This window comes from Pezoporus flaviventris, unplaced genomic scaffold (assembly GCF_033815535.1).
Source record: "Pezoporus flaviventris isolate CSIRO_AGI_PZ_B2104156 unplaced genomic scaffold, CSIRO_AGI_Pfla_v1 ptg000228l, whole genome shotgun sequence".
NCBI lineage: Eukaryota > Metazoa > Chordata > Aves > Psittaciformes > Psittacidae > Pezoporus > Pezoporus flaviventris.
The window spans coordinates 800,567-813,251 of record NW_026892776.1 but is presented as its reverse complement, the minus strand read 5'-3'; the positions used below and the strand labels follow the sequence as shown (position 1 = coordinate 813,251).

Genomic DNA, 12,685 nt, shown 5'->3' with positions numbered 1-12,685 from the left:
GAAGGGACCTTAAAGCTCCTCCAGCTCCAACCCCTGCCACAGGGAGGGACACCTTCCACTAGAGCAGCTTGCTCCAAGCCCCTGTGTCCAACCTGGCCTTGAACACTGCCAGGGATGGGGCAGCCACAGCTTCTCTGGGCACCCTGTGCCAGCGCCTCAGCACCCTCACAGGGAAGAGCTTCTGCCTAAGAGCTCATCTCAGTCTCCCCTCGGGCAGGTTAAAGCCATTCCCCTTGGCCTGTCCCTACAGGCCCTTGTCCCAAAGCCTCTCTCCAGCTTTCCTGCAGCCCCTTTAGGCACTGGAGCTGCTCCTTCTCTTCTAGTCCAGTGCCTTGACCATTATACGCATGTGCCTGCACCTCTGTGCACGCACACAAGACAAACCTTCAGCACCAAAGAGTTGTTGCTGGCTCCTCATAGAGCTTTCTTCTGCATGGCTTCCTTCTGTGTGTAACTTAAGTGTATTTGAATTCAGATACAGATCCTGGTTGACGTATAACTTGTGTGTGATGGAACTGGGTCCAGGAGAAATAAAAGTCAGCATGTGTGCTGGTGAAAATTGGAGCTCGAGAGAGCCAAGGGGATGATGCTAGAGGTTACCAGTGGTTCCAGGACTTGCTGCAGGACCACTTTCACTGTCTGGGACACTGTGTTTAGGCCCCCCCTCATGTCTCTGTTCCCTTCACCTGAGGATTCCCAGGGAGTGTTAAATATGTGACAAGCTTTGCAGAGTGGTGGGAAGGGAATAGGAGACCCAGTCCCTTCTCTGGTCGCTGCATCCTTTGATTTCTTAAACAGATGAGGTGTTGAATGAACCGAAGGCCAATATTTGTGTCCTCCACTCCACTGTTGTGTCCTGTGCATCCCCAGAGCATGCACTGAATAAACCCTGTTGGTGAAAGGCTGTGAAGTGTCTCGCTGGGGGATCTGGAGGCTGGGGACCTGCTTATTCTATCACTGAAACACTCTCAATGGTGAGCTTGGCAGAATCACTCCTGGGGTGCTGCAGGGGTTTGGGTTTGGCGTTGTGAAAGCACCCAGGAGCCAGTTTTTGCAAGGGTGAAACTTGAAGTTTTGAAGCCTGTGTAAAAGCAGCAGGAGGAGGAGGCTGGGGATGCTGTAGGGAATGTTTCCCAAGCACCCAGCTGAGGGCAAAGCAAAAACTGCCCCGCAGGAACCTGGGGGCAAGGAAAGCAAAAGGAAGAGAGCTCAGAGTTAAAAAATGGAAATCCAAGCTGGGGTTCTGTTTTCCCAGCCTCTCCCAGCCCCGAGCACAGTTTTTCATCTTTGCAGCAAGGACAGAAGTTAAATGCAAGTGTGTGGCCCCAGTTTCCCTGTTCCTGCAGCGCTTTCACTGCAGAACATCCCCCAGCTGCGAGCAGCGCCCGGGGAAAGGGCCTGTAAGACTTCAGCTCGCCGCCCTGGAGCGATGCTGGCACCAGGCCTTTGCTTTTGGCTTTTCCCCATCCTTTCCCCCCGGCTTTCCCTGGCCAGGCTGCCCCGCAGCTCCTCATTTCCCTTCTCCATGCAGCCGTGCAGCAGGAGCCCAGCAGCACCAGCTTCCTTGCAGGAAACCAGCTGCCTCCGGGGTTTCTTCGGGTCACGCTCGGTGCCAGCCCTGCGGAATGGGGACCGGCAGATGGCAGTGGGAGGGACACCGCTGAGAACTGGGCAGCTCGAACTCGCCACGCAGAACCCTTCGGTGCTTCACTGAATCCCAAGCATCAGATGAAGTTAAGAAGCAGATGAGAAAGAGCCTCCCACCCAGGTAGTGGGGCTGCTCTCGGCGCAGGCTGAGCTCCTGCTGTTGAGCTGCTTTCTGGGATAAAGAACCAGCCTTGGGTTAAGGATGGATGAGAGAAATAGAGCCCGAGCAGCTGGTGTTTGCCTGATGTGAGGGGTGAGGGTTCAGGCAGGGATGGAGCGCTGCAGGACCACAGCTGGTGAAGGAGAGCATAGCACCAACTCCCTGTGAGCAACAGAAAGAGCAGAAAAGCATTTCCCCTCCCAGCAAAGCCTGGGCATTTGGTCAACACCTGATCTTTTGCCAGTGCTGGATCCCCCTCCCTGCTGAGAGCCATCGTGGGGCTGGGAGCAGCAGCGCTGCTGCGTCAGCACAACTCCGTCGACAGGATGCCAGGATTTCAACGTTGCACCACGATTCCGGGGCTATGAGCTTTGTGAAAGCTGTTACCGTTTGGTTTCCATGAGGTTCCGATTTCTGGAGGCACGCGCTCGTGCAAGGACCTATTTATAGAGTTCCTTGTAACAGAAAATTCAGCCCCAGAAAGGAAATTCCCCTTTCCTCTTCCCCCTGCACACCCCAGCGGGGCTGAGCCCTGCCAGCACAGGCATTTGGGGTGCTTTGGTTTAACCCTAAATTAAGGGGGGGTAGGGAAGGACGGAAGATGACTGTGTGGCTAGGGCAGGGTATGGTGTGATGCACAGGGGGGGACACAAAACATGCAAGGGAGACTCCTGTAGCATTCCCATTCCATTTTCTGGGGTTGGCATGAAGGATGTTCTGGTATTGGGATGACCAAATAGAAAACTCCTCGGAGAAGGAGCCAATACCATAGCAAAGATGCTGCCAGATTCTGGCAGCCCCATGGCCACGTATGATGGGAGGAAGAGAGGGTGTTAACCATCAGCTGTGGCCATTTGGGTTAACAGCAGGGGATTTATGGTGTTTATAAGGCCTGGCTGCTGCATCAACCCCACCTACTTGGTTCTCCCGACCCCAGGGCCCTGTTTCCCAGCAGGGAGAGGGATACGCCTGGTGCTGGTTGAACGAGAGGAGGTTGCTTGACTTTGGATGCTGATGTTTCCCCTGAATATGGTGACTTGGAAGGGCTGGGGAAGCACATGCCCCATCCTGAGGGGTTTCAGCTGGGGCTGTGATGCTGGCTGCCAAATTCCCTTGGAGTGTTTGGGTTGAAAACCCTCTTGTACCTTCTTTTTGCTAGAAGGCACATACCCCAGCTTGCCATTGTGGCTAGAGATGGCATTGCTGCCCCACCGAGCTGTGCTGTGGGACCCTGGCCAGTGAGTCTGGCTATCCCATATATCCACAGTTATAAGCCTGCTGAGCCTCCTCCTGGGCAGAGGCTGCCCTTTCCCATACAGTGGGAAGCTTTAGAGACACTAAATATTGCCTTGGCTGATTTCTGAGCTCTAGCTGTGGCTTAGAGGGGACAAGATGATGGATTGGTGGAACCTGAAGTTCCCATGTTCTCCTGTTGCTGGTATCTCTCATGAGCATGCTTACAGCAAGGACTACCTAAGGCAGAGAGAAGCCCAGCCTGCAGCCCTTGAGCTGACTGGGGATGAGGAAGATTAGGCCTTCGCAACAGGATTTGGGTTGGCCCAGGAAAGCACCTACTGACAGCCAAAAATGAATGGTCTTAGCTGCTTGACCAACTCAATCTGCTCCACATCCTTATCGTGTCCCAGCTGTGGCTTCCCTTTCATGCTCAGGGTCTTGGTCAAACAGAGAATCTAGTCAGTGACACAGTCAGGAACCCTGGCCACCACTCTAGAGGTCCCAGTTCACCAACCAAGCTCCCTTCAAGGCAGTCAAAAGATGCTGTTTTAAAGAAGTCAAACCAAGTTCATTTGCAGAAGAGAATCTCTCCAGTAATATTTTATTCATGGCTTCCAGATCGCGCAGCTACATCACTCGAGATTCCCTGCCTGAGCATCAATGCAATGGAGGGGACTGAACTGATTTCACCTGGGACACACAGGATTGGTTCTTATAGAATCATAGCATGTTTTGGGTTGGAAGGGACCTTAAAACTCATGCAGTTCCAACCCCTGCCACGGGCAGGGACACCTTCCATAGAGCAGCTTGCTCCAAGCCCCTGTGTCCAACCTGGCCTTGAACACTGCCAGAGATGGGGCAGCCACAGCTTCTCTGGGCACCCTGTGCCAGCGCCTCAGCACCCTCACAGGGAAGAGCTTCTTTATATCCAACCTGAAGTTCCCCGGTTTGAGTTTAAACGCATTCCCCCTCGTTAAACACGAAGTGGATATGCTCTGTTCCCATGCTTCTGGTGCTATTTTGGTCCCTTCCAAGCGATTTGTGGGTAGGAGCCCTGCCCCTTTCGCAAGCAGCTAGAGGATAATAATGCATCTGAGAGGACCAGGCTGTAGTTTTGCACAGCACGTCGCCAGGACTGTTGAAGAGCCAGATTTATGGAGCGAGGGCTGCATTCCTTCACCACTAGACACTGCGGCATCCCCACCCACCAGCTGCTGCCCAGCCTGAGCAAGTCCCATCCCAGCCTCACCACAGCTACACCCTATCCCAGGAAGCAGAGGAGGCTTAACCAAGCTGCTTCATTTCTGGGGAGCCCCACGGCCCAAGCAGTCAGGTCTGGGTCTCCCTGTGCGTTTGCTCAGGGTGAAATTGGAGGGCTCCAGTTTCTTTTTGCAGGTCTCTTCCTCCCACATCATCTGAGAAGGTGGCCTCTGCTTGCCCTCGCTCCCCGATGTCTCGGATCTCTCCCGTCTCCATGGCAGTGAGATGGCAGTGATAATGGCCTGAGGTGGCCTTCAGTCTTGAGGAACTGATGCAGCCCTGATCGTGTTACAGCTCGATCCTACTTGCTCTTGCATCTAGCAGAGGGTTAGTCCCATCTGCTCCTAAGAAAGAGAAGAAATAACAATTCCCTGCCCCTGGTCAAGTGCCAGAGCTCTGGAGCAGGCTGTCTGCTCATGTCTGTTGGCATATGACAGTACTACCTGCCTGGGAGAACCCAAAAGGACTAGGACTTGCTCCCTTTGGCTTACATCTCTTCCTTACCTGTCTCCCCTCTAGGACAGGCTGTTAGTCTGAACCAGTGGCTTATCCTATGTAAGTACACATCTCCTCGCCAGGGTCTGTGTATTAGTGTTAGGTTGATATGGATTATCAAACCAGAAACAACCACCCTCTAACTCTATACCATGGCAAAGATGGGAACTTGTCCAAACCAGAATGCGCTTCCTGAGTGGGACCAACCAGCCAAATTGGATCAGCTCTCAAGGCTTTGAGTCTACAGGATAAGCACCCTCTTGGATCTAGTTTTTAACCCAGGCTTCAAATTGGGTGCTCAGATATATCCTCTTTGTACCAAAGCACCCACTGCCCTTCACACTTGAGGATAGACCAGAAAAGAACAGCACATTTAAACCATTTACAGCTTGAGCCCATCTCCTGCAAAAAAGAACAGTACTGAACACCAGAAGCTGATGCACCAGCTCAATTCATTGTTTCTCTTGCACCCATGAAACAGATTGATTTTATGCAGGAGGGTGGCTCCATACGCATAGCTGAGGCATGGAGCAGTCCCTGGAAGAACACAGTCCTGGGTGCTGTAAGAGAAGAGCCACCGAGCTGTTCGACAATGCTGTGCTGTGTTTTGGGACCCTCAACAGAGAGAAGTGATGCCTCAGGACCAACGTGGCTGAGCCAGTCCTCCAGAGGTTTTGCTGCTCTTTAAGGAAGGCAATAGACTGTATAGTTATCACCTGAAATGGGATAAAATCCCTCCCACCAAACTATACAACCTACTACCTCACCTCCACAGAGCAGTACAGAGGTCTTGGCTGACGCACGCCGTATCACTGGCTTTGCATTACTCGCACCACCTGCCTCCACGCCTGGTGTAGAAGATGAGAACTGAAGACCTGACTGTCTCCTTAGGAAAGACAGTAGATTGTATAGTTAGCTCAAAGGGAGGACCGGACTCCACAACTATTCAATCTACTACCTCAGCCTCAAGGACAGCTTGGGACCATGGCACTCTAAGGCAGTGAGATGATCCTGATTCAGGTGTTGGCTACTCCGAAGCTCCTGTGAAGAGAAACGTGAAAATCCATCAGACTTCGTGATGTTAGGGAAAGGAGTCTCATACCCAGCTTGTCCTGGAGCTCCCTTTCCTTCTTTAAACCTCCTTCAGTCCACTTGGGCTATCCTTTATCCTTGGCAATAACAAACCTTATGCACCCAAGGGCTTACGGAAGCGGCAGCCCTCCCCTTGGAACCCAGGGCCATACCTGCAGATAGCAGAGCTCTCCTGGAACTGCAGTCATGCCAAGTAACATACAGCCAGGCTGACCTCACCTCTTGAACACACACCGTATCTAGAACAAACCTGCCAGCCCAGATAAGAGAATCCATCCATTTAGCTGCTATGCACTCCAGGGAATTGAGCAGATTAGAAATAACTGACTACAAGGAAGCTTTTAGGCTGCAGATGTAATGGTATCGAGCACATCAAGGCAGATCTCATTTCCTAAACAAATGAGTGCAACATGCAGGCTTGGTGTCCCTTTAATGCTATAGCACAGCCAGGCAGTATTATCATGGATCTGAGACAGACTGGCTAACCCCCGAGCCCTTGGCTCACCTTCTGAGACTTTCTCATTCTCTGTACGCCCAAACACAGAAGCAAGGTACTAAGCTGGTAGTTTAAAAAGGTTCTTTTGCCATGAGAAATCATTCCCTTGGAGATGAAAGAAAGCCATAATGAAAAGGGAGCCACACGCAGCACATCAAGCGGGCTGTGTGTGCAGCACAATGGAGCCCCAAAGGAGGACTTTCCCCAGGTCTCAGCAGGAGGTGGCCCCAGGCTCTGCTGAGTGCTGTGCTGGGACAGGCAGGCGCTAAGGCAGCAGTCCCCAAGGAGACAGAGGCTGCCTGGTGCTTTGTGCTTCCCCAGCTAACAGCAACAGCCTGAGTAAGTGACATTCCCTGAGGTTTGGTGAGCTGTGGCAGCTGAGATCCTCGAGGTGACAGTTCTGGATGGCAGGGGTAGGAGGATATCTGTGCAGCGAGGTTTGGAAAGTGCCCCTGTTCCTTTGCAGGGCTCTCTGAAGTCCTTCTCACTGCTGTTCAACACGGTCCAGGTAATTCTCTTAATTTCCTTTGACAAACCCAGCCTTCACAAGGGGTAACCTACTGTGCCAGGCCATCTGGCCCAGGCCTCTCCTGGTGTGACAGGGTACAAACAGCTTCAGAAAATCAATGTTGCGGGACTGATTCCTACAGCATTTCAGTACCCAGCCCATCCACAGCGCCAAGTACCTTGCATCCCAAACAGCCTTCTGATGGGAAGTATTACTCTTCCTATTTTACTGGCATAAAAAATGATGCACAGAGGCTGTACGTCCCTCTGTAGCACGTACAACACCAAGGTTAGTCAGCCTAAAGGTCCATCCAGTGTGTCACAGACCACTCTGCCTCATCAGGGACAGAAGAATGAGTTTAGCCTGAAGCGTTTCAGCTTTCCAAGAATTAAGCCAGTGTCACAGGCATGAACCAGAAGGGACCATGGTGGCAAGAAAGCCTGTGATCGCTGCCATGGCAGAGGCCTGGGGATGTGGATGGTCTGGGTGATCACACTGGGTGATGCAGAAAATCATCATCTCCAAAGACACTTGTGGCACCTGACCTGGGGGAACAATTCTTCCTGATTGCCAGTCCAGTGGCTTATATTGTTTTAAACATATAAGCAAGATGTATAGGCCAGGTATAGGCCAGGCCTTTAAAAGGTCACTCTTGCTACCATTGCAGAGAAGAGGTGTTTGGGCCAACCTCAAACCGTGGGTGGGAAATTGCATTAAATAACTCCTAGTTCCCATAGATCCAATTATACATGGAGAGGTGAAAAAAAAATCCCTTCTGACTTCTATCAGTAATCCTGAAAACAGGAGGTTTAATTAGAATAATTGTCTTAATGAGTATAGGTTTGGGGAATACCCAGCTGCTGACTTTGCAATCCTGATCCTGCCAGGATCTGTGAAGAAAGGAGTCAAACAGGAGGATTTAGGAATACTACACCTGGTAAGGATCCCTGTGACCATCCTAGCCTTACCTTTGCTGTCATAGAATAGTTATGGGTTGGAAAGGACCTCAAGATCATCCAGTTCCAACCCCCCTGCCATGGGCAGGGACACCTCACATGTCAGCATGCCATGCAAGGCTTCGTCCAACCTGGCCTTGAACACCACCAGGGATGGAGCATTCACAACTTCCCTGGGCAACCCATTCCAGTGCCTCACCACCCTAACAGGAAAGAATTTCCTCCTTAGATCCAATCTGTTTCAGTTTGAACCCGTTACCCCTTGTCCTGTCACTACAGTCCCTAATGAAGAGTCCCTCCCCAGCATCCCTATAGCATCCCTGTCACTCTTGTTCGTGCTAGGTGCTGTACCAATTGCAGTGACAGCAAGTCCCTCTCCTGATGGTTTGAGGTCTAAACCATCAAGACACAGGATGGGGAAAGAAAGAGAAGCGGAGAGGTGACCCAACCTATCTAAGATCATAAAGAAAGTCCATGGTAAAGCTGACGCTGGCTCCAGCCTTGGGAAGCCCTGCTCCAGTCTCTGGTCATAATGCCAGGGCAATGGTTTGCCCGGGCCAGCCTTGACCATGTTAGGACAGGCTGATGTCCATGTCCCCCAGCTGTCTTTGATGGAGAGGTTAAAGATGATGTTCTGTTTCAATATCTGCAGGACAACCACAGATCCTGGGAGAGACATCCTCACACACATTCTGGATAACAGCTCAATGATAAAACCCTGCTGGGGTTTCACAGAGACGCATTATGAATTAGTCATATACCCGTGCAACCATCAGATTTGTGCAAACTCCGTCTCTACAGAGATTCCCTGCACAAATCCCATGGCAATCACCAAGGAGAGCTGCATTCCAGCTCTGCCCTGCTTTCCAGACACAAAGCCTTCCCTTCTAGCCTATCTCTGCTGAAGCATTGGATTTACAAGCACCTGAATGTGATGCAGCTGAGGAAAATGCTGGGTAGAACAGCCAAGAGGGGCTGTAGGAGGCAGAAGCCTACACCCCAAAGCTTCTCACTGCCTTCCAAGTTATTTAAGCTCAGGTTTTGAAGATCTTTGGATACCTGACTGCTAAGAACTGGATGTGTTTGAAATCCACTGTTTTCTGGGTAGACCCTAAGGCCGTGGCACTGCCCTTTGCCCCTTCCAGATTCACACGAGTCCTTCAAACTTCACCAAATGGGATTTTTGTGAGAAAAACTGAAGTCTGCGAGGAACCTGAGGGTGGTCCCTGTGCTCAGTGTGCCACAGCACAGTCCTAGTGCACAGAGCCTCTTAGAGCGGTGAGGCACATTGGCAGGTAAAGGATGAGTATGTTTCTTCACAGCAAGATCCTCCAGGCTGGCAGAAAAGTCATTTCCAATGAGGTTTCAGACCCATTTTGGGGAGGAAAAGGTGATGTACAGCTGTCCTTCAGTGATCAGGGGGGCTCGGGACGACAGCCCATGGACCCAAGTGATGTCCCCCAGAGTTCAAAGCATCTCCAGACCAAGGATGCCCGAGCACGGCCAAGTCTCTGCCTTTAGAACAGGGCTGCCTCGGAGAGGAGTTGGAAAGGCTCCGGAGCTTGGAGGAGCTGATCTGGTTTATTAAGGAGCACTGAATGAAGTGGAGGAGGAGGGGGAGGAGGCAACCATGAAACAGCAGTAGCTCCTTTAAAAAGCAGACACTGCTTTCAGCCTTTGTATAGCCACGGCCCCGCGTGTCGGTGCCAAAACGTGCTGGGGACAGGCAGGGCTTCCCAGCAGGAAACCCTGAGCCGCCGAGAGGTTTTCCAGCCTCATGGAGCATGGGAGGACTGGGGCAGAACCAGCCCGGCCAAGGCGAAGCCTGCGTGGGCACAAAATGGCTGCCTGTCGGCCATTTTGTTTCCTCAGCTTAGCCTGTAGGGAGGCCAGCGGTGACTTCCCGTCCTCCCCTCGCCGCGTCGCCGGAGTGGGTAAATTCAAAGCAAACAGCCAAAAAAAACCCACCCCAAACGGAACAAACCCCAAATAAGTGAAATCAAAAAGGAGCGGGGAAGGTTTCCAACAGCTTCCCCAGCGCCGCCGCGGTGTGCGGCTGCACAGAGCAGCGCTCAGAGCCGTGCGGCTGCCGGCCGGCAGCCAGAAACCCGCTCACAGAAAACACAGCAAACAGTCCCAAAACCCCATCCTGAGCACACCCTGTGCCGCGGGAAAGGCACCAAATGACATCTGCCAGCCTGGCCACGGGGACAAACCGCTTCGAACTCCTCACAGGCCGGCCAAGTGTCCTTCAAGACCCCGCATCCTGGGGTCGACATGGAAATATCACGATTCAAAAGAGTTATCCATAGGGAAAGGGAAAGAGAAGTCAAAATGGTTAAAGTTCATTCCTGCAATAGCCTCGGCAATGCTTTTCCTCCGTGCTCTTTTCATGACGTAGGTAGTATTCCGTATCAACGTTGTCATAGCATTTAAGCATTTACTATAATACAATTAGCAAGTATCTTACTAAGTAGCCACTCATCTGTTCGGGGTTGTCTCGAGTCCTGTCAGATGTTTATAAACATCTGGATCGTCATTAGCAAATCTGGTATTATCATGCATAATACAGGCATTGGTAACCTGCTTGTTATGTGCCTTATCTTTTATTAACCCTTCCTAAATCCATTACAAAGGTGGCCCCAAAGGTAGCATTTGTTTTTCTAAATGTTCATGTATGTTCCTTGTAAATTAACACAGAATTTACACTCCTGAAGGAAAAAAATTCCAAGGATTTTTGCCGTAAAGCGGGTGTTACGGCTATTTCATAGTGCGATCTTTCTGAAATACTAAAAAATATCCAAAAATACCAAAAATCAAGAGATGTGAGAGAAAAAAATTATCTTCCTGATTTATTTGTACCTGCTCCATCCTCAATTCTGTACGTTACAAACCGAAAGAAAGAAGATCCTTGCCTGTAACCCTCTATAAAGCTCTTCCATGAATACTGTTTCCTGCGCGATGCTCAGCTCCGAAGTTGCCCACAAAAGGTGCAGTTAACGTCCACCCCTGCCGCAGCTTTGGACCCCAACCCTTGGATTTGCCATGCAAACCGCCCGCCCAGCGCCCACACATGCAGCCCTGGCTCCGGGGCCACCGTCGCCCATGCAATCCTGCACATTGTCAAGCTAAAGCAGACACGGAGGCAAATACCTTTCTGTGCGAGAAAAGCGATTTCACCTCTTTCTGCTCCCAGCTCCTCTCTGCAAGCGTCCGCTCCTCTCCCGATGGCTGGGCAGCCCCTCAGGGGAAGGCAGGACGATGGCTCCAACAGCGATGCCTGAGCAGAGCCCGATCCCACCCATGCCACTTGACTGAGATCCGAACGGCTGCGAGCGAAGAGACGTGGCCACTACCTCCAAGACATCCAGGCTACGGCAGGAAACGCAGATTCACTTGAAAGAACCAAAAAACAAATCACTTTTATTTGGCACATTCTGTGGTATTTTTGCCATGCTTCTGCGCAAAATTGTATGGTAACAGCACCAAGTTCCCTTAAACTTTTCGAGGCATGTTACTGTTGATGGCGTCTCTGTCGTGTATCACACCTTAACGTGTGCAGGATACACAGGCTGGTGCAGTAAGCAGCTTGTGAACACAGTTCAGCTCCATCCCCGTGAGAAAAGCGAGGGCTTAAAAAAAAAAAAAAAAAAAAAAGCCAGGAACAGCTCTTTCTTTTAACATTTAAATTAAGATTTTGTATTCCTGAGAGGAAAACTTTCGAGGCAAGAAGGCAGTAAACAAAAGAGAAATGCCTACAGAAAACCAAGCCGATCCTCCGGATCACATCAGTTAAATCCAGGTCGGGTATCAGAGTCACCAACAGCAAGAGGACACACAACAGGTTAAAACGTTACCGTCCGGCACTGACCAGCTCTAATCATACCAAGCCGATGTGTAAAGCCATCCGCCCGTCCAAAAGCAAATGAGACAACAGTGCTCTCTGGTACTTTATAAACACAGAAGAAAGGAGGGCTGTTTTATTTAGTATAGCGAACAAACCTTTCCGTCCGGCTATACCGTGCAGCCCTGCGACGCTGCAGGCACCGGGTAGCCGTTACGCTGCTAGTACAAAAGCTCAGTTTGGCAATTCCAGGCATTTTCAGTGCTCAACATACGCCAAAACTACCCACTCTCTGCCTCTGACTTTGGTCTCGTTCCAAAAGGTCCTTTTTTTTCTCTCTCTCGCTCTTTTTTTTCCCCTCTCTCACTACAGCCGGTGCCACGTAGAGACGGGAGAGTTGGGCTCCAAAAAAGAGCCAAGTCTCAGCGTCCTGGCTTCCCCCTTTCCAGACGGAAAACAAAATGGCCATGCAGCAGCCATTTTGTTTGCTGCGGGATGGGAGGGAGAAGGGAAGGGAGGGGAGGCGCAGGCCAGGCGGGAGCGCGTGGGAAGGACGAGGGGGGGAGAAGGGAGGGAGAGGGGAGGGCGTCGATTCGGCAGGAACCCAAAAGCCCGGCAGCGATGCCCGGGCGCGTCCTCCCTTCCTCCCGCCGCCCGGCCCCGCAAGCACCCATGCGGAGGGATGGACACGGGGCCGCGTTCGCCGGCTCTCCCAGGCCGGCCGAGCTCGAGTTGTGCGGGCTGATGGGGGTACGGCTCCTTGCCCAGGCCTGGCTGGCACCTCCCTGCTGCCCGCTGGTGCTGCTGGGTGCCTGCAGAGCAGGGCTGGGGCTCTGCGAGAGCTCCCAATGGGAGCCAGGCAGGAGAGCGGAAACCAACCGGGAACGTCAAACTCCTGAACTTCCCCGGGCAGGAAACGGTGTAAATAACACCCGCGGGGAGGGGGAGAGGAACCCGGAGCAGGCGAGGAGGCCTTGGGGACAGCGGCTTG

The 12,685-nt window shown here is 51.8% G+C and overlaps 1 long non-coding RNA gene across 1 annotated transcript; it reads right to left on the bottom strand.

Moving 5' to 3' along the window:
* Positions 1-5,233: 5,233 nt before the first annotated feature.
* LOC133262982 (uncharacterized) lies at positions 5,234-12,352 on the bottom strand. Its single transcript, XR_009741422.1, has 2 exons — positions 11,004-12,352; positions 5,234-5,839 (listed from the first exon to the last, which is right to left on the bottom strand). It is a non-coding gene; the product is annotated as an uncharacterized LOC133262982 (long non-coding RNA).
* Between the last annotated feature and the right edge of the window lie 333 nt (positions 12,353-12,685).